This window comes from Tauraco erythrolophus, chromosome 5 (genome assembly GCF_009769465.1).
Source record: "Tauraco erythrolophus isolate bTauEry1 chromosome 5, bTauEry1.pri, whole genome shotgun sequence".
Classification (NCBI taxonomy): Eukaryota; Metazoa; Chordata; class Aves; order Musophagiformes; family Musophagidae; genus Tauraco; species Tauraco erythrolophus.
In genome coordinates this window covers 14,050,713-14,072,781 of record NC_141469.1, presented here as the reverse complement: position 1 = coordinate 14,072,781, position 22,069 = coordinate 14,050,713, and positions in this window count along the sequence as shown.

Here is a 22,069-nt window from a genome sequence, read left to right as displayed (position 1 = left end):
GCCTGGGCAGGGAAGGCAGCAGGAGGGATGGTGTTTGTAACAGCCCCTCTCCTGCTGGTGCCTCTACCCTCAAGGTGGTAGGATGGCTGCAATGGCTTAGCAGCTGCCTGGACTTGTACAGGAGACGCCCATTTGCAGTCAGGAGGTAATCAGTAGCATCATGGCACTAAGTAAATAATTGATTTTAATTACGGTGTGTTATATAGAGCTGTATTTTTTCTTAATTTCAAGCCCTAGTAAATACATTGCTGTAATAACTAGCCCAGCAAACCCAGATGAGAGATATTAGCAGCCTGAGCAAGTGTGAGAGCTGGGTGATGGGTGGTAGGAAGGAGACAGCTCAACCTTTCCCTAAGCACTTTTTGTGTGTGTTATCAGAGAATCATAGAATGGTTTGGGTTGGAAGTGACTTCAAAGATCATCTAGTTCCAACCCTCATGCCATGGGCAGGGACACCTTCCACTGGACCAGGTTGCTCAAAGCCTCATCCAACCTGGCCTTGAACACTTCCAGGGATGGGGCATCCAACTTCGCTGGGCAACCTGTTCTATTGCCTCACCACCCTCATTATAAAATGATCTTTAGATCTAATCGAAACCTACCCTCTTTCAGTTATAACAGCTTAGTATTGTGGATGTCACTACAATAGCTATTTTTTGTTGGTTTTTTGAGTACAGAGTGGGTAAGTCTCTTCAGGAGATGGGAGGTGGGCTCTTGACCTCACCACCTCACAGAGCTTCCCGGCTACCCATGTTCAGACTGGGTATGGGGATAGATACATTTCTACGTGCTTGCACTCAGGTCAGAGATGTCCTTGAGGGCATTCATGCCAAGCAATAGATAACTGCTTAGATTATTTCTTTCCAGGGTGCAGCCAGAATTTCCCTTTCCCCTCAGACCAAATATACTTTCTGCTATCAGAAATTAAAAAAGATTAAAAATAAAACCTAAGGACTGCAGGAATCAGGGATTTGATCCTTGGAAAGTTTTGACTTGCATTAAAGCTGATCAATGTGGGCTTAGTTTGTTTCACCCTTCCTAAGAGAAACCCAGCTGATGGGAATAGCTGCTGCTTCAACAGGCAGGTCTCGGAGACCACACGTGGGAAATTTAGCCTCCAGGGGTATCCCTATCAGCCCCCTTTGAAGTGATGCATAACAAAGTTATGCATGAGACCAAGGCAGTTCACAAAAGATTGATGCCCTTTTTTTTTCCCCACCCCCAATAGCTCCTGTATCCTTGTTCCTTACCAAACAGAGACACTAATTGGGTCTGTGGGTCTTCACAACAACAACTCGTAGGCAGGCCAGGTGAGAGCTGAGACTTGAGCAATGGACTTTGACCCAGACAGGGAAGCAGGGGCTTCAATTACTCATAGAACTGGCTGTGGGAGGAAAAAAAAAAAAGCAACCCCAAAAAAAAACCACCGCAAAATTTCTCTTTTGGGTTTTCAGCTGCACATCTAGGAGTGGGCACTCGCAAGGCTCCAGTTTTGTTTCCACCAGCCCAATAATGTGTGAAGGAAATGTTCCTGTGAGAGCCAGGTAAGAGGATTTCCCTTCCAGTTCCTAATATCCCAGCACGGTGCCACAACACCTTGTTTCCCATGTTTACTTGCTTTTTCTGAAGAGAGCTCCAAAGCGGGATGAACAAAAGCCTTTGCCCGCTTTGACTGCCTTTCCTTCTCGCGTGATGCTTCAGCACAGCTTTGAATGAGGCTCCAGTATCAGCCCACAGGGATTTTGCAGGCTCCGTAGTGCAGTGTCTGAGTCATACTCTAAAAATAGCCGGGAAAATGTCAGCTCAGCCAAAGTCATCGGCTGATTAACAATGAAGTTTGATTCCAGCTACCTCCAGATACACTCCTGATCTTAACTATATATTTGAGCTTAAAAAAAGTATTACAGGTAAGGACTTTGTATTTAAAGAAAAAAAATGTTAGAGGTAATGCAGAAACAGCTTTCCCTATCGCCAGCTCCGGGAGGTGGCCAGGCACAGGTGGGTGGGAAGCCCCCTCATCAGGAGGAGTCGGGCTTGCCCAAGGGGGCACATCTGCTCTTCGAAGACAGGTCCAGTTAAAGACTCCCTCCAGCACTGGTGTGCAGTGTCATTGTGGTGCCTGGGGGCAAGTGGCTGTTCTCTGAGCTGTGGTTAGAGTGGGAGCTTGGCCAGAGCTGCTGATGGAGGCAAGAGGGAACACCCCAGCGTCAGAAACATCTGTCTGCTGCAAGGGCTGAGGGCATCCCTGAAAGAGCGTCTGGCAACAGGTCCTTCAAGAGCCTTGGAAAAGAAATAAGATTAAACTAATTGCTCTGAAAGCTAATGTGGTGCCAGTGCGGGGGCTGCAACCTTGTGATGGCCACATGTCCCCTGGGCCAGGCACACTGAACTACTCGCAGTCCAAACACGGTACGGACAGATACCTTGGGGAAAGGAGCTGAAATACCTCACATGGAGAAACAAGGCAATGGATCAACAGCAAGCAGATTGGGCACTGCTGCCTGGTGGTCATTGCCAGGTAACAAATGCTATGCTGGCTGAGCTACCTGCTCCTGCATTAATTCTGGAAAAGTCTTTGCTGCTGGTTGCCAATTTCTTACACAGGGACTCAACCCAAGGCTGCTGCCCGCACAGTCAAGGGGAGAAGATGAGGGATGCTCAGATGCAGCCAAACCGTTGGAAACAATAAGGACAAGGGTGATGACACTGACACCCTGTCTAGTAACCGGTCTGCTCTCCATGCCAGGGAGGGAACATCAGTTTACTGCAGCTTTGCAAGTCCCAGCACGTCCCCTGTGAGCTCATCGCCACTGCAGTGTTCAGGCCAGCCATACCAGGAGTCAGGACTGTAACAACAAAAGTATGGATGGGCACACCAGTTCTGCGTTACAGTCCTTCAGTCACCCTGTCAAGTAAATGAGCTTCTCTACAGCTTATTTTCAGGCAGTGAGTATGTTAATCTACGTGAAAAGATGCCTACCTAGAGCGAATAGCTAAACAGGATTGCCATTAATAGCAAGGAAAGGAGGGGGGAAGCTTTTAACCTGATATTTCTGAGAAACTTTCCTTCAAAAGAGGAAGGAGACGCAACTCCCCTCCAGACCTCATCATGCTTGATGCAGCGCAGCAGGATGCTCTCTGCAGGCACGTGCTGCAAAAAGCTTTTTCCGCCTCGGAAGTCACCACCTTTCCCCGGGGACACATCACAGCTCTGGTGGGCCTGTGAGGGTGAAACCCCATAAAAGAAACAGTGCTGGAGCGGGGTCATCCTGTGAGGGGTCCTGGTGCCTCCATGGTGTGGATTTTTCTCTGCATCCAGCCCAGCAGGTGCTGGTGGGAGAGCTGCTCACTACCTTGCTCCTTTTAAATGTAAGGTCACTGACACATGGAGGAGCTACCTTCTTGTCAGCTTGCTGAGCCTCGTGGATGAACCAGCACTGCCTCCAAGGCTAATGCTCAGCTGTTTGGCATGTGAAACAGTGAGGACGTGCAACTTGCTCTCCTGGGTCCCTTGTCAGGTGAAGGTTTCCATCTCTTGTAGAGGAAGCCTGACTCCTCTTCGAAAGCACCTCCCTCCCAATGCCCATCAAAACCTTTTCTGTGCCCCAGTAAGGGAAGGTGGCAGAGCTTGGTTGACCCTGTTCTGGGATTTTAAATCTGTACTCCTTGTTCACAGTGCTGTAGAAAGGTAAGTGGAGTGCCCCCCCTTTTCCAGCTCCTGTTCCCATTTTCCAGCTGCTATTGGAGATTAGAGAGGTGAGAGAGCAGCTGTATGCTAAACAAAGAGGATGCTGAGATGGGAGTGGGTGGATTTCTTGATGCACTCTGAAATCCAGATCCACTGGAGCAAGGGCAAGGCTGAGGATCTGGATTGAGCAGTACAGGAAAACTGGTGGAAGTGACCCAGCTGCTAACTGAACTAATGTAGTTATTAGAGGTCTAAATGTTCAAAGAGATGAAACATTTAAATCTTTCACTGATACTGCTCTCCACTGAAATGTGTGCTATGAAAAACAAAATATTTCTACCAAGGGACTTGTAAATAAGTATTCTTCCGTGGCATCTGAGCTTTAGTGGATGCATTTTTATAAGCTGAATAAATGCAAATTGGCAATAATGTTTCCCTGATTTGGCAGTCCTTCCTCTTGCACTGAGGACAACAGAGGCGCAGCAGATAACGAGGCAGGTCTACCAGTGCTAGGAGAGGCCTCTTCCTTCTCAATAATCAAAGAATAATTTTTCACACCATCTTGGTGTGGTACTATGTGCTCTCACCATCTACCAGTCTTCCCCTGCACTGTAACCCCATCTGTCATCCTTTATAAACGAGTTTGAACAATGTGACTAGTTAAGCTGGCAGTGCGGCTTTATCAAATCAATATTTCAGGGGCACAGATAACAAAGCAGAGAGAGGCAGAGGGAGAAAAAACTTCCATGACAGGCCTTGCTATTCCGGCCATTGCCAGAGCACCTTCCAGCTGAACATGTGGCTGAAGATCTGGAAGCAAACACGTGGGCACCCCTGGCTACCCAAGCGATCAGCATAAAGGGAGACTGGTGAAGTTGGGATGCATGGAAACAAAATGCCAAGTTGTTAAATATAGATCCTGATAGTCCAGAGACACATCCAAAATACATTGGGATAAGACTGTTGACATGTTGATTTGCACCAGGTGAAAGCCACTGTTGTCTTCCTCATGGTGTCACTGCAGTTTCACCCCGCTCTGAGTCTGTTGAACTAAGCGAGGATTGACAATCCATGGAAAACTGCCAACCCTCCAAACTATCCCTGCTGCCGTGTTCATCAACTAAGATGCAGCTGCCAAAGGATCATTTGAAAATATTTATAACAGCAATCATTTTCAATTTTGTCCTTTCGCAAAGCACAGGTCTACGTATGAAAATTAAGGTAGGTTATGGGAGGCTGTGGGTTCACACTGTGATATTTGTATCTGGATGATTCCTTGGAGCATAAACTTACTGGGGGGGAGAGGGAGGAGTCCCTTAATCCATAGCAGTATAATTCACCTTCAGATTTATGCTTGATGAAAGCAAAATTACTCTTAAATGTGTCTGAACATGGGGTTATTTTGGAATGATTACACAGTTTATTCATTACATTGGAGTTTTGTTCTTTGAACAGATTGTCCAGATTGCATTGATTTTTTTTCTTGATTTATTTTTTTTTTCCCCCCACCTATGTTTCTCCTCCTTCTCCAATTACTTTGATACCTACTAAAGGGAAACGCTGAGAGACTGACTTACAGCCGGCAGCCAGCCCATGAAAACCTTATCAGGTCAGAACAATTTTTCTTTAGCACTATATTTTTTCCTGCTTTTTGAAACTAGTACTGGCACTTTGTTGTCAAGACTGTCTGAAGGTAAATGCCTCTCTACAAATCAGCTGGGTTTGGGGTTGTGGATTGTGTTTTTTTGGTGTTGGGTTTTTTTGTTATTGTTTTCTTTTTGCAGGAAAGGTGCAGGTGTAACTCTTTTGCAGGTTCTCCACCTGTGTGTGGACCTCCTGTTTCTTGTATACGTTAAATGTTGTGGACTGACTGTCACCCTCTCATTATCCTGATGAGGGCCTGCACAGAAGAGTGCTCTTGAGGTCCTTCTGCATTAGGAGGGCACGTTTCTGCATCTTTCGAGTCCAGCGAGAGGCAACTCTAAGTTTAAACAGAATTTACCTTGTTGATGATCACCTATTACAGGAAACTGCCAACGAGGGGGGTGGTAATTCATGCATCCCTTCAGTGTTTTTTTTCCTGGTTTGTTTGATAGAATCATAGATCTCTGAAGACGTGAGAAGATCCCTTTGTATTTTCGGGGACACTTAACGCTCTCACAGATTTTAACCCAGGGTGTCAGATACTTTTGGCACAATTGGAGGGTTGGGATCTAAAGCAAGTATTTAGTGTTACAGACAGCTAAACTGATGAAACTTGCAAGGTCGGCTCCAAAAGGCATTTTCACCTGCATCATCTGTTTTTACAAAAACAATCGAAATGAGAAGAAAACTCTATAAAAATGTAGATGGGTAAGAAAGCCTGTGACTGCTTTGCTTAAACATAAGTGCAACAACAGGCATGTTAGCAAAATTCGTCTACGTACGTGTTTGTGTGAGCCCATCTTCATCTTCGATAGCATTTTCCTTCTGTCTCAAGAGTTTGCTTCCTTTTTTTTCCCCCCTTTGCTTTTTTATGGAAGAAAAAAATAATCTGTGTGATCAAGACACACATGACTTTCCAGTCTCTGAAAATCTCTGTGTCTGTTCTTGCCTTGAGAACAATTACATTTCATCTGTTCGGGGCAAACCAGAACTAAAATTTAATCCATGAGAATGAGAAGTATTCCTGGCTGCTTCTATCTCAAATCTCAACAAATTGACTTCTGAGGTTTTTTCCATTCAATATATATATACATTTTGAAATGTGTTAGAACTGTAACTAATAATTATTTTATGTAAAAACTGTTCTTTTTTCAAATTGTTGAAGATTACCTTCAATACTTTTCAAACTAATGTTGTCTGACTAACTTCCTTGATTTCCCATAATTGGTTCTCATGGCTACAGAAATATCACTTCTCTGCATAGATAAGCTGTTGGAAAAACTGAGTTCTGAGATATAAAATAGTTCTCTCCTAAATTACTTGTAAAATTCTGGAGAATAAATGCTTAAGCCTCCATACCACATCACAAAACTGATATATGCAATGACACAGACTTTGACCTTTATGTGGAAGCCATCTGTGCTTCCAGAGAAAGGAAAAAAAAAAAAAAGGCACAATATTTTTATGGTCATTATTTTCAACACTAATTTTCTGTTGCCTGCAGTTGCTGATTTGCCAAGAGCTGTGGACTCTTGAGATATACTTCGAGTGGGAAAGAGAGGTGTTGTCCACTTCCCTGCCCACACAAGCACCAGGCTCATTAACCAGGCTGAGATACAAGCAGTACCACCAAAAACATCTCTGAGGATCAGGGTCACAGACAAGGTAAAGATGCTTTAGAAACAAAACTGAATGTAGGGGTTGTGCATTAGTCATGTTTGTGATGGTTTTTTCAATTGTTATTATCCTTTTTTGTTTTATTTTAAAACAAGCATCCGAGTGATGCCTTCTTTTTTTATCATGGGGAACAGACTGAGCCAGCCATGCAAGTCTCAGCAACTGGGACTGCAGAGGCTGACCTTCTGTCCCTACAAGCAAGCGTGCAAAGGGCTATGTGCTGCGGGCTCTGGGGATCATCCACATGCGGCACCAGCAGTGTCACTCCCCTCCTGGTGACACCATCTGTCATGTCACTCCTAGTGCATAGAAGACGGGGATAGGAGCTTCTCCAGGTTATCCATTGCTCCTAGCTAAAGGATCGCATAAGCTCTTTGAGAGGGGGTGAAATTCATGGGTCATCAGGTATTTCATTGGTGTTTGGCAGCTTCTGGAAGGGGACAATACCAAAGTCATCAGCATGGGTTTACAAAGCTCTTACTAATGTATAGGCATACAATATACATAATAATACGTAATAAATTAATTCTACAGAGAAACTTAATGGAGTTTATCAGTGAGAGAACCTTTAGAATAGTGTAGAGAGTTATTTCAAAGTTTCTAACAGGTAGAAATGTTCACTTCTTAAAAGGCTGTGGGCTGTTGTTAATAGAATCTTCTAACGTTTTGTACCTAAACTTGTTTCAGCCTTGGAATTCATTTAAGATTATGAGTTACTTAGAAAGGAGTTTTATCTTGGTATGTTTATGGACTGCTCTGAATAATCAATTAGTTGATATTTTATGGAACAGTGTTTCAAAAAAAAGATGTTATATTTTCAAAAATACGCTTAGCTACTCAGCATAGCCGAGGACTAATTAACGCCTCTGGTGCTCTACCTGTTGTGAAACAGTTTCATACGTAGTCATACCTAGAAAAATTAATGAAAGTGGTGAAAGTGGTTTCCTGTTGTGGTTATGTGCCACTAACAACTCTGCTTCCGGGATACTGCGTAGAAAAAAAAAAAAACACAGAAGCAACTTTTTTTGTGTTTTACTGGAGTATATAATGCTACTTTAAATGTGTATTTATTGACAAATTATTTTGAAAGATTCACTTACTACATCCCTTTCTTTCTTTTTTTCCTTTACATGATAAGATAGAAGTTTCACAAATAATTAATTTCAGTAAGGCAGCTGTGGTGTGCACATTGATATATTTATAGCTGTGAGATAATGACTTTTCTGCATGAGTGTTAAGTAAATTCTTTCACTGTCAGTCTTAGGTATTGGCATATTTTGTTCCCTTCTTTTTTCACTGTTGCTGTCGTCTTTCATTTATTCTCTGTCGTCTTTGATCTGTTAACTGTTTTCCTCTTTTCAGTGATACTTGTGTCCCTCCTGATATGAAACCCTTTCTGCGCTGCTTCCTTTAATTCTTTGTTCTTCTGATGCCTCATCACCATGTTCAGTCATACTTAGCCCTCATCCGATCTATTTTCCTTTCCCACTTTAATCGAATGACTCTTCCTTCAACTTCTGAATAATTTATGTTCTCCAGATCACATTGGTTTTACTGTTCTTGGTAGGTTAGTTTTTCCCTTAGCCATTAGCATTCTTTTGTCTCTTATTCTTTTCTCTGTAATTATCTGTCCTGGTTTTGGCTGGGATAAAGTTAGTTTCTTCCTAGTAGCTCAAATAGCACTGTGTTTTGGATTTAGTATGGGATTTGGTATGAGAGGAATGTTGATAACATGCTAATGTTTTTAACCGTTGATGGGAAAGTAAAGGACTTGTCAGCTTCCCATGTTTTGCTGGTGTGCAGGTGCACAAAAAGCTGGGAGGAAATATAGCCAGGACAAAGGACCCACAACTCCTACCTTAGGATTTAAGCTTAGGTTTAGGATTGAGGCCCAAATTGGCCAATGGAATATTCCATATCACGCAGCATCATGCCCAGTGTGCAGATAAGGGTTGGCCAGGAAGCTTGATCTCTTTGGGGTGCTCTCTCTGCTGGATTGTGATTTTGGGATTTGTCTTCTTTGAGATCACTAGCCAGTGACAGGCCAGGTGTTGGTCAGCAAGTGGAGAGCAACTGCACCATGCGTCACTTGTTTGAACATATTATAATTTAAATTATTATTTTAATCATTATTACTTTGAATTTTATTTTATTTCAATTACTCAATTGTTCTTCTCTCAACCCACAAGTTCCCTTCTCTCCTTTGTCTTCTCTGAAGACAGGTTGAGAGAGTTGTTGTTGTTCAGCCGGGAGAAGAGAATGCTCTGGGGAGACCTTTTAGCAGCCTTCCAGTACCTAAAGGGGCCTACAAGAAAGCTGGAGAGGGACTCTTCACAAGGGCATGTAGTCATAAGACAAGGGATAACGTATTTAAACTGAAAGAGGGTAGATTTAGATTAGATCCAAGGAAGAAATTCCGTGGTGAGGCACTGGAACAGGTTGCCCAGAAAATTGTGGGTGTCCCATCCCTGGAGGTGTTCAAGGCAAGGTTGGATGGGGCTTTGAGCAACCTGATCTAGTGGAAGGTGTCCCTGCCCATGGCAGGGGGCTTGGAGCTAGATGATCTTTAAGGTCCCTTCCAACCCAAACTGTTCTGTGATTCTCTTCCCCATTCCCTGGGAGTGGGGGAGCGTGAACAAGTGGCTGTGTGGTGTTTTGTTGCCGGCTGGGTTAAGCCACGGCACGGGCGAATGATTATGCTGCTCAAATTGGGCTGATGCTAAGCACCAGGATTAAAGGGGATAAGTCTGTCTTTGTGTGAAGTGATCTCTCATCAGAAGCTGTTTGGGGGGTTTTGTACCTTGCAATAGTGCACTGAAAGTAGGAGATTTAATTCTGCTGTGGTGGAGTGAGCCTGACCCTGCTTAACAGGCTTCTGAGCAGCCAGCTTATATCGGAGGCTGTTCCCTTGATTTCAGTGGCGCTCCCAGGACAGCACAGTGTTTGGATACCTCGCTGGTACAAATCCAGATAATTCAATCCTTGTACTTACTTAAGACTAGTACATGGCTTGCACAAGCACAAAATGAAGTTGGGTGATCCACCACTGTATTGAAATCAACAGTAACCTTGTCTAAGAACAAACACGTGGGTTTATGATTTTTCCATGATAAATTACCATTTCTCTTATTACTTAACATTCCTTTCTACATTACCTCCAATTGCTATATGAAAAAATGATGCACAGGTGAAGTTTGTCACACCTGTGTCTCCACAGGCAATTTTCAGAATCCCTGTTCATCACCTAAAATAACCACAAGTAAATGCTATTGTTAGGGAGGCTTTTTAACAAAATATGGTCTTGTAACTTAGGGCTCTGTACTGAATCAGATCCTTTGGAGCATCTGATTCTTCAAATCTTGACCAAAACCTGTGATTGATTAACTTTGTGACAAGCTTGGGGCTGGATCAAATATTTTGTCCTTTGGAGCCAGCACTGGACTGGCATTCCTACCACACTCTAATTTGATGGCAATATGATCCTGCACGGATCAGACTGATACCTCTGGGTGGGCTGGTAGTGCCAGACCTAGAGTCATAGATCTGGGGAATGCAGCTCCTGGGTTAGGCAAACTCCATCTCGGAGGCAAGAACGCTCTGAGCGGAGGCAGCTGCCTGTGAACAGCTGTGGGTTTCCGTGGGGTGCAGCCCTACATGGAGAAACAGCCCCTGAACCAGGCAGAGGATTTTTGACGCTTCTGCTTGCTGTTTCACTGTCTCCTAGATGTATAGGAAGGCAGAGTGAGGTCAGGCCATGCAGTGCATTGTGATGTGAGAGCAATAGTAAACTGGTCCAGGAAACTGAGAAAAATCTCTTGATTTACATGTCTTTAATTTTGTGTGTGGAAATGTTGTTCGAGATGCTATGGCTACACGATTTGCCTCTTCATTAGAGGGTTAAGACATACATGCATTGCAAACTGAAAAACAGGTTAATGAGTTAAGTGAAGAACTTTAACTCCTTTTTGTTCCTGTTCACATGTGCACACATCCAATCCTGATGAAGAAGGTGGAAAATAATGCAGTGATAGAGAAGACAGTGGCACTCCTAGGATGCTGTGGGCCCATGCAATCACTAGCCAAAGTATCAAGAGATTTGCCTTCAACTGAGGTTGAAAGCCACAGCCAGAAAGAAACCACCCCTGACAAAAGGGAGTTGCCTAGAGGAGCTGGAAAAGGAGGCAGTTTGAACAGAAAGCGAGGCACTGGCACTGCAAAGCACAGGGCGCATCGCTCCGGTAGCACTTGCTGGGATACGGCGGAGTTGGCTTTGCATGCACCTTGGCATGAATTGCCATGATGTTTTTGTTGACTGAATTCTCATGTGATGCCAGAAAGCAGGTGCCAAGGCACTGAAAGAATCTGCCAATGTTGAAACACTGTGATAGTTTGATGTGCTGCCTCAGTCCTTTTATTTCGTTCATTTTGTCTTTCAGTTCTTCTCCACTCCTTCCATACACTGCTATTAATTGCTTTTTCTCTTTCTCTGCTTTTTATTTCTGTTTTTACGTATCATTTTGCCTTTTTTCCTTCAACCTTAAACCACTTCCTTCTGCTTTCTCCTTCTTCTTCTGTTTCTCTCATCCCTTTCTTTCACTTTCATTTGACAATAGCCAAGAATGGGTTGAAGAATGATACATCTTCCTCTCTAGCCCCTGGCAGAGATTACTGGAATGGCTCAAAGACATGTTTTTGCCTTGAACTCTGATGTTGTCAAGCAATGACTTACGAGGGTGTTACCAGTTACTGCAAATATTTTGCATACTTGCATCCGGAGTACAGCTTCTTCATCAAGCATGTTTTTGTTGGGTTTAACAGTGTTTTTGCTGTTTCTGCATATGTGTATGGGAGTAGGTATCCTGTTGCTTTCTACTAATATGCTTTGATCCAGTGCCACAAATAAGGGGAAGCCTGCCTCTGCCTCGAGGGGGGCTGTGAGAAGACATTAAGACCTTTATGGATCCCTGGAAAGCAGGCAAGTACTGAGCTGAATTAACCTGAAGCCTAGGTTGCTATGCAGCTTACAGCCACTTAGGCTAGGCTAGCTTTAGCTCAAAATATCTCTTGTACCAGAGGCTGGCTGTACGATGGTAAGGAGACTGGTGAAGAAGCTGGCTGGGTGCCTGGGCTACTGCAGCCAGAAGCAGGCATTCTGTGTGGAGACAGAAACCCTGATCCCAGATTCTGAGCAGCTGCTTGGTGGGCAGCCAGAAGCAGAGGGACAGAGGGAGAGCAGCAGCTGGGAGCCTGCCAAAGAGCTGCTTTTGCCTGTGCTGCTGACATTGTGTGTGACTTACTGTGGCTTAACTAACAAAACCCAAATGAAGACAAGCTTCCTGTAGCTTTTGCCATGCAGCAGCTGGGCTGCATCAGCAGGCCTTCTCCCTCATGAGAAATGATGGTGGGAGCTGTTTTACCCTGGGGTAGCAGGGGAAGGTATCAAAGAATAAAGCTATGCTGGTTGTAAGCAGAACAAAATGACAGGTATTAGCCTTTTAATTAGATATTACCTTAAAATGAGAGCTTTAATTTTACCTTGGAGGTATCTCAGTTACACCAGTAGCTTGGAAGTCTCCTAATTCTTTCTTTCTTACATCTGAACTTTGACCTTCCTGTTTTGTCTCAGTTTTCTGAGACATCTGAAACTGCAAGTTTCTCCAAAGTGTTGCAATTTGGGACTGTCGAAAATTCTGTCATGGGAATGTGACCATGGTATGCGTACTGCTTAATTCCTTTAAAAATGAAGTTAGCAAATTGCTTGCTAGATATTGTGTCACCCTTTTGTTGTTTATTATTGTCAAATGCATCTTATGTATTATATATAAATATATGCATATAGACTAATAAAATATAGAAATATTTTTTTACAAATGCTCACATTATTTCAGTATTTTTTTACTTTGCATAAGTTATTACAATTTTCATGAGCTTAAAATCCTTAACTCTAACAGGGCTGTTCAGGGGGTTTCCCCCTCCCCTCAAAACGTAGTGTGTAAAATTAAAGTCTAAATCAATACATAAGATTCTACAGATAGAGTTTAACTTTCCGTGGCAAGCGGAGTGGCAATTCAGCTGAGAGCACTTGTAATGCATGCTAGTTTTCTGAAAGGGTTAAGAACAGATTTGGGTATGTGTGGTAGAAAGCACAGGCATGATCCTCTCTGCTACAGCAGCTTTGATTTCTATGATGTCCTAAAGGCCTTCTCTAACACAAATTTCCACTCCCAAAAAATTAGAAATAAAGCTCTTCATACAGACATACATCTCCCTGACTATTGATTTCTAACATATCTCTGATAGACCGCTCTCTAAACCACAGTAAAAATGTACTGGATTTTTAGAACAAAGCCAATTTTAAAGCTTCTGACATGTTTATTGGATACAAGTTTCATTTCTGATACAGATCAACTTTTACATGTCCTTTTTTCTACATCAGGGTAAGTAAGCAGAGAAGAGAAAAAACATGTCAGAATTACTATAGGATATTTAACAAAACCACACAAATCACTACAAATGCTGTTGTCAAGACTGTCTTGGATATAACAGTCCATGTCAATTGCAAATCAAATTAACACCAAAATGAAATATTAATTGTACTGAAAGCTCTTGGTGTGGTCCACATTGTAGTTTGGGTTGTAATCCTATTGCCGTATCTCTGTGTTCATGACCTGCCAGACATGTGACTGTCTCAACAGATTTCTTTCAGAACTGATTTTTTCCATGACCGCTTGCAGTGGCTGTTTTCAAGCAAAAGAGGAAAATTTGAAGACCTTCCACTTATTGTTTTTTGAGGTCTGCACCACTGGGAATATCTACCTGAAAATGAGCCAAACTATATTTTTTTCTACAGAAAGCTACTATTAATACACGTGGTCAACTGCAACATGTGATTTATTGTAAATAGTTTCTCCTAGGCAGTGGGATGGAAGGGAAATTGTTATAAATGACCGAAGAATCATTTTTAAGTGTTCCTGAGAGGCAGCTTATTCTTACCAGTGCCTACTGGTCCCTTATGCCCTCACTCCAAATCCTTCCCATACAGCTCCATCAGCACAAGGAGTATAGAGCAGCTCCTTCCATAGGAGCCATTAGCACAAGACATAATCACGAGCAAACACATGAAGTAATTGCCCAGCCCACAACAGCAATTTCTTCCGGGAGGAGTGGGAAGGGGGCTGAGAGTTTGTTGTATTCTGCAACATATCACTAGTTTTGCATTGTTATTTTCAAACAATCAACTTCTGTATTTTTCCAGAACTTGCACAATGAAATGTGCGTGCTCGTTACGGGTTCCTCGGCCAGCAGGGAGCTATGCAGAAATTGCATCAACTAGGTTCGTTTCTACATTCATTTGGGTAGACACCCTTATTTGAGTTGTTCACTGTGGATCTATTGTAATACCAAAATAAACTGCCACTCTCTTCTGCTTACAGGGAGAAGAGGTGGTTGAAAAGAAAGTAAAGAGGATTCTAATGAAGAAATTCAAAATTTTACAGGCTGAGACTAGAGAAGTGAGAATGACCAGACTAACCAAAAAGGCTGAGGGGTAAGTCATGACTAGATCCCCTCCCAAACATTCACTGAAGCATGGTAACAGCCCCCTGTAGTGACCTCTGCAACTCCAGGTAGCTCAGGAGCCAGCTGCGGGTGCTAAGCTGATGAAGCAGCATGCCTATGGCCAGGAATATTTCAACTCATTTCCCCTCAGCTACTGCCTTGGAGGTAGGTAGGTTAAATCCAGTCATTGAACGGAGATGGGATAGGTCTGAACTTCAAGCAAGTGAAGGGAAGACAGCTGGGTTGGTTTGTTTGTTTTGAGAGGAATCAGGGCAGGCCTTCCATGCCGCTTCACAAAGCTGTTCCATACCATTTCTCTTCCTGTGATAATCAAAGACTTTTCATTTCCCTCCACCTCTTCCAAATTTCCTAAGAATTAAAGATTTATTAAGAGTCTGGTTGGCATCACATTATCCTCCACTGAGTACCACCTCATCCAAATTCTGTATTCTGCTTCATGATGTCTCCCTGCGAAGTTATGCTTTGAAGATCTCTGAACCAGTTTGCAGGATTCTGGTTTCAGCAACCAGAAATGTTGCTGGAGACCCCAGACGAATGGTGAGGAAAGCACCAGAGTAAACTAACTGTAAATTAAATTAACTCTGTAATAGATAGGCATTTCAAAGCCTCCTTTGGCCACACCTTTTTGATGAACACTGAAATGTATATTCTCTTTTTTGGATCTACAAAGCCAATAATAGTAATAAAAACTTGCATGTTTTTGTTGTCTTTTAGGTTTCAGAGAGCTACGCACATAACGAAGTCTTGTGAGCCTATGATTAAATGCAGGCAACAGTGCTCTAAGAAACTGAAAAACAACTTGTTATCTAGGTCAGTGTTTCTTTCCATGGTTCATTCAGAAAATTAGCACAAATCAATTTGTGTTTTTGTTTTGCGAGGCTATGTGGCTCTATTGCTATGGCAAACCTGGCTTCCTGGGTTACACCAAGTACAATGATATTATTTATGGGGGATTTTAATGTGCTCAACTGGAACAGATGTGATGTTTTCGAAGAAAGCCAGCTCTTCTAATTTCAGTATCTTAACTCATCTTGGTATTGTCTGTTATTTTCAATAAGCAGGCAAGTAACTGGTAAACAGTTTATCACCCACCATTTAGATGTCAAAACAAGCATATTTTATCAGCACTTTAGGAACCATCTAGTTCCTTTAAGAACATATAATGGAAATTTTTAAGTACCAATTCAGATACCAGCTGCCACATAATAAATTTTTAAGCATTTAGTCACACAAAGCAAGATTCCTCCTTGATTTATCTTCACTGATAGCACTGGAGTTGTATTAGGAATTTACCTGGTGTATGCCATGTGTTCTTATATTTTGTAAGTAAGTAGAGGACATCTCAGATACACTTAAAGACAAAAATAAAAAAGGTAAAATGAAACAAAAATACACCATAATAATTTGTGAAATACTTAAAATAGTGACTATTCAACTATACCCTATTTGCTCCAACTGTGTTTTTAAAAAGAGGCCCTGATAAGATCATTGAGGAGTTTAATCTAAACATGGTGACCCCAGTTTGACCCATGTTCAAAAGACTATCATACATGTGGCACTGCATCAGAAATAAGTATCAAAGATAATTGGTTTTCTGAAGAGGCTGTTCAACAAGAGAGACATTAGTAGAACTTGGAACACAAATTTTAAACTTCTTTACTAAAAAACAAAAAACAACTAAACAAAAAAACCCACACAAATAAAACCTCACTGCCATTTACAGACTGACACTGAACGGACACATTCACACCCACGAATTATGTTATTATCAACATCTTTGTCAGCTCCCTCCATAATCACATTGGATTCTTTGGTAAAAGGTAAGGGACATCACAGTTAAACAGAAGAATTGCAATTGTTGTAATACATTACTATGACTTTTATTTATTACCTGAGTTTGTAAGCCAAATCAAGGGGAAATTCTGTATTCTGCTTCCTGATGTCTCCCTGCGAAGTTATGCTTTGAAGATCTCTGAGCCAGTTTGCAGGTTTCTGGTTTCAGCAACCAGAAATGTTGCTGAAGACCCCAGACGAATGGTGAGGAAAGCACTAGAGTAAACTAACTCTAAATTAAATTAACTCTGTAAATAATTCAATCCACAAATGAGTAAACAGACAGACCATTACCTTGGCTTTTCTCTATGTTTCCATAGGTCTAATATAGGTTTGTTCCTCATCTTTGATGGAATGCTGCTTCTCTAAATAATTTCAATTCAGATGTGCACTCTATTTTAGCATAAAACAGACAACAAAATGCATAGAAAAAGCAAGGAATGTCATTGGAGGGTAAACAAAATTTGTTCTGAATTTAAGGATAAACAATTCTAACCAGTTTATGAATGGGCAAAGGTAATTAAGTCTTATGACACACAATAAAGTGTTTAAATTCAGGTACTTAGCATAAGTAATTAACAAAGAGGTTCTGAGGTAGGTAATTACTGAGTATTAACACTCTTAAAGCCAAATTAAGTCCAGCATTTCTCTGTTCAACATATGTCCCTCAAGAGATCTATCATCTCCAACTGGTTCAAGTTATTAAATACAAGAGCATGTAACGAAACCATCAAAATCTTTAAAAGAAACCTTGTTCCTTGCCAGTGTTTTTCTTCAGCCTTTCTTACTCCTGTCATGCTGAAGAAGCAGTGCTGACGAAGCTGCTTGCTGAACTGGTCTGGTGACTTCTCATCTGTCTGACTGCCGGTGGCTCCTGAAAGCGCAAACAAGAAGGTGCAAAACGAAGTTGGATCACTGAATCTGAGAGAAAGGGGCAGAACGTGCTGTTACCAAGATGTGTATCTCCCTTTTTCCCTCGTGTCTCACTGAGGTATGGTAACAGTGCCTTTTTCAGGGCACTGTTGCATTTAAAATATCAGCTGCCATCAAATGTTTGTTGGTTTTCCGCTTCTGTTAGTAACATCAGGTCAGCTGTGTGTAGCCTCCTAAGGCATATTCAAAGAGCTGCTATTTTTCTTCTCGGTTTTATGATTATGTCAGTTTTGGTTTGTTGTAGGAAATTCTAATAACTTCTTTGGAGTTTTAACTTTTAAGCTTTTTCTATTTTCATTCCACTAGAAGACAGCAGATGTTGAAACTTATACATCCATCCTTATACTGATGTAGTTCCCACATTCAAAACCAGCAAGCTTTGTTAGTTAGTTAGATCTAACAAACTACGGACTAGTTAGCCTGTCACTGAACTTTGTTACAATAACAGAATAATTACTCTGCCACAATATTAACAATTAGTTCCAGGATGAGAATATAATTGTATTTTATCTTGAACAGTCAATATACGGTCTCACAGAAGTAGGTCCTGTCATACAAAGGTTGTTTCTCTTTTTGGCAGGGTAAAAGCTTTGGTCAATAGAGAGAGTAGAATTGGTATCATACATCTGGATTTTACCAAAGCAATTTCAATTGTAAAGATGGATCATATACGGAATTAACTTGGTCATAACAGCTGAGTATAAAATGAACCCACAGAGAGATTTCAGAATAAGGGGATAATAGTGAGTGAGTGGGTAATCTGTAGATAATAGTGAGAAATTGGTAGCAGCCCATCTATAATTTTAATATTCTACATGATCAATACTGTGCTAAAGGATGTTTAATGACAATGTTCCTAAATGACACAGGGATTGACAAGATAATGATAGTGATGTAAAGTCACTGCTGTATCAGGAGCCAGATAATTCTACTACAGCCCAGTGCTTATGTTCATAAACAAGACGTAAGGCAAAGAGTGCCAGTTATATCCAAAATACAGGTGGCTGATTTGGAAAGCTCTTCCTGCATGAAGATTTTGGATAAAGTGCTCATGTGTTCCTAATGCAGTGCCGTTGTCAGAAAAGGATGATTCAGACAGAATGTCTCCAAAGTAGCAAAGACCTTGCTTCTGTCAAAGCAAAACAAAAACTGGTAAAGCTCTGTTAAAATATCCTGTACAATTCTGATATCTACACTTCAGAAATTATGAGAGTTCTAAGGACAGCATAGACACGACAGGAGAGCTGGAAATGCTGAGTCTTATCTGACACACCTCATGAAGCAAGGTAGCCCACAAACAGACGTGGGCTGTGGGCAGGCAGCTGCCTTACCAAGTGGAGAGCCTGGTACAACAACAGTGCTTTGTAAAGAGTAAAGTAGTCCTTATGATACCTAAGGGTATCATAATACAACATCTTGCCGGAAAGTAGGGAACTGTTTTTTATCAACCTGCAGCAAGTTGTCCCTTTGTCATGGGAGACTGGCAGAATCCCACAAGAGACTGGCCTAAAAAGGCTGTCATTCACAACGAGAGAAAAAGTAGTAAGTGGTAGATTCAACAAGAGCTGTCATAATTATAGGGAAGCGCAAAAAATGCATCGTAGAACATGAAACTGTTTTATTTAACCTTCCTTGGAACTTATCCAGTCAGATTGTTTGTCCTGAATTTGATAACCTTCCCAGGCAATGAAAAAGTTCTGGGAAGAGAAACAGGCAACTGTGTATTATCTTTAAAGTTGATGTTTCCTGTCAGTTATGCAAACATAAAAGAATTCAGCTGTAACAGACCTCCTGGTACGTAGGTAGCTTTAGTAAAAGCCTCATTGAGTATGGGTAAGTTAGACAGTCACTGTCGAAAGCCCCTGCCAGAGGGTCAGGTGCTCTCCCGGCTGCCTTGCTGCATGCCTGAGACCCTGCTCTTCTGTTCCACCTCTGGAACAGCTGCCAAAACGAGCTGCCAGAGCTGGGTGGAGATCCACCCTGCTGCTCTGTAGGCACACAGAAGAAATGCCAAACATGTCCTCTCTAAGAATCACCACAGCGATAGGAACAGAATGCCCTGCTGCTAGCCCGTTATTTTGAAATCACCTTTAACTCCTCTGAAATGAATGCAGAAGCCAATAAATGTTTTCATTTATGGCATACAGGACAGTCAAGAAAGGTTTCAGAAAGCAAAATGGTAAAAAAAAAAAAGTGAGATTTGTTCTTCTGCAAAGCAGCAAATGCAAAAATCTTCTGTCAGCATCCTCTTAATAGGGTGCAGATGCTTATCTAGCCTACGCAGTTAGGGCACACTTTGTCCTCTCAAATTGCTTTCATGCTGGTAAACATGTCCCCACCTTTTGTTGCAAACTGCTGGGGCTCATTTGGGATTCTTTCTGATTCCTTCTCTCTCCTTGACCCTGAAATATTTTGTTTCCAGATTCTCTTGGGAGACATTTTGACATTGTCCTTTTGGGATAGTAAATGATATTTCTGGTGGCCCAGTACTGAATAGCTGCCTCAATCCTACAGAAATTAACTCTTTCCTATCAGGCAGGTCGTGTTCCAATGCAGAGTAAAGATTTGACATGTGTTGAGTCTTACACTCCACACAAAAGGTACATTTTACAGCAGGCACTCGACACAAATGGGACTCAGGTAAGCAATCAGTCCATTAATGGCCTTTGAGACTAGACCCAAGGAGTATAAAATTATTCTGGCACGATAAAGGGCTTGAGAGTGACTTACCTCGGTCCTGCCATTGAAGGATACTGTGATCAGGGCCGGGAAGTGGGGAACTGCAGGTTGTGGATGCTGTGATCTGATTACTTCTACTCGCAGACTTGCTGGATGACCTAAAGCAAGAATTATTCTGCATGATTCAGTTCGCTCACCTGTAAAAGTGCTCGTAATAGGTACTTGCAGGAGCGTAATAAAAGCGAACATTGTTTTTGAATGTTTTGAGTTTCTTCAATGCAGGGTGTTATAGGCATATAAACACTAAGGTTTGTGGCACTTGAGTTGACCACACACTAAGAAACCCCAGATACCGCTTTTCCCCACTTTCTGTTTCATCCCACATCATACCTAAAGTAACATCCTCCAGTCTTTTGAAGCTTTACTGCTGTTTGTAAAATAAAAGTCACAAAAATCTAAACACCTACTTCTCCAGGTACAAACAAGGTATTGGTTTACTGTAGTTGAAGGCTCTAAGCTTCTAGATAATGCTGGCTAGGTGCTTCTCCATGCTAAGGTAAGTCCTCATGTAGGACATACACGGCTATTATTCCAACCTGAAAAATGTGTGCATTTCTCAGATAATTTTTGACATCCTGATATTTTATCTTTGCTCCTAGTCAACTGAATGGCAGTCCTGAACCACTAGAAAATGCTAGTTGGCTGCATCTAGAAAAGAGGTTCATTGTAAGAAGGTCTTCTAGGGAATACATGGTAAAATGTCTGCTTTATTTCATCTTTTTCCTGCTTGAGTAGTGTTATTGTCCGTTAGTCTGATGACATTGCATAGAATGGTTGTCCTTCTAGAATCATGTTTATTTTCTTCTCTGAGAGGTTTCTGATACAGTGTTATAAGAAATAACTCCTTACTTTGTATTGATATCTGCTCCCGATTTCTTTAATTTTTTTTTCAAAATTGAATGGCATACATTGAAGTTTTAAATCTAATGGTATAGAGATCTTTAAACAGTCCCATTCAGTGTTAAAACCACACTGAGGTTCCAACTTGGTAAGTTTTTTCAACAAAATACAACAAAACAAGCTGGGGCAATTATTCCTTTATTTGCATCTAAGAGTTTTTTCATTCCTCTTATAACTCTCATGATTGGCCAGATGTTCTTCATTTTGTGCCCAAACTACATGACGAAAAAGAAACTTCTTAACGGAGCACTAAAATCTGAAAAAATACACATAGATGAGCATCTTACATGAGAGATAAAAATATGTGATGGGCATAGAGGAGAAAATATTTGCATTGGCTTCACTAAAAAGGTCAGCCATGATAGCACCACACCTATGTTTCGTAACTGTGAAAGCAGATCAGGTTTCCATTTAAAAATGCCTTGATGCTATCTGCAACACAGCAACGAAAAGACACAATATAACCTCATTTGAAATGACATTTACTCGAGTGATGACAGTTTATTTCTTTCCACTTTTATTCGAATATTCTAGAACGCTTAATGGAAAATAAATAGGAAGGATGTTAGAAATTACGCTTTTGGTGTTCTTTATGCCAGTAATATCTGTCGCTCTACTCGCACCTAAAACTGACTAATTGGCACTAATAAGGTCTGGTAGCTGCTTTCAGCACTTACAGTTTCGTGTGCGTAACTGTCTGTGCCCACTGTGGAAAAGCAAGGGAGGAATGGGAAGCAGGAGGAGTTCCCAGTCTCTGATAAAGCTTCTCTTCTTGAGGTCAACTGAACTGTTCACAAAGAAAATGAACATCCCTGGCTCTGACTGCTGCAGAGAATCATTTCATTATTCTTTCCTAAAATGTCGGTGTGGCTGTAGTAGTTCTACTGCAGGTTGTTGGCAGTGATGACATCACTAGTATGTAATGCCACCAGTACTCCTGTGACAACACAGCAGCATTGACAAGCCTTGTGTGTGTGACATCTTGCCTTTAATAAAGGAAGCTACCAGACTAGAATCTAACTTCCAATCTACTTGGCATGAAGGTTTTAACTCGAGCTGGTTTAAAAAAAGAAATCC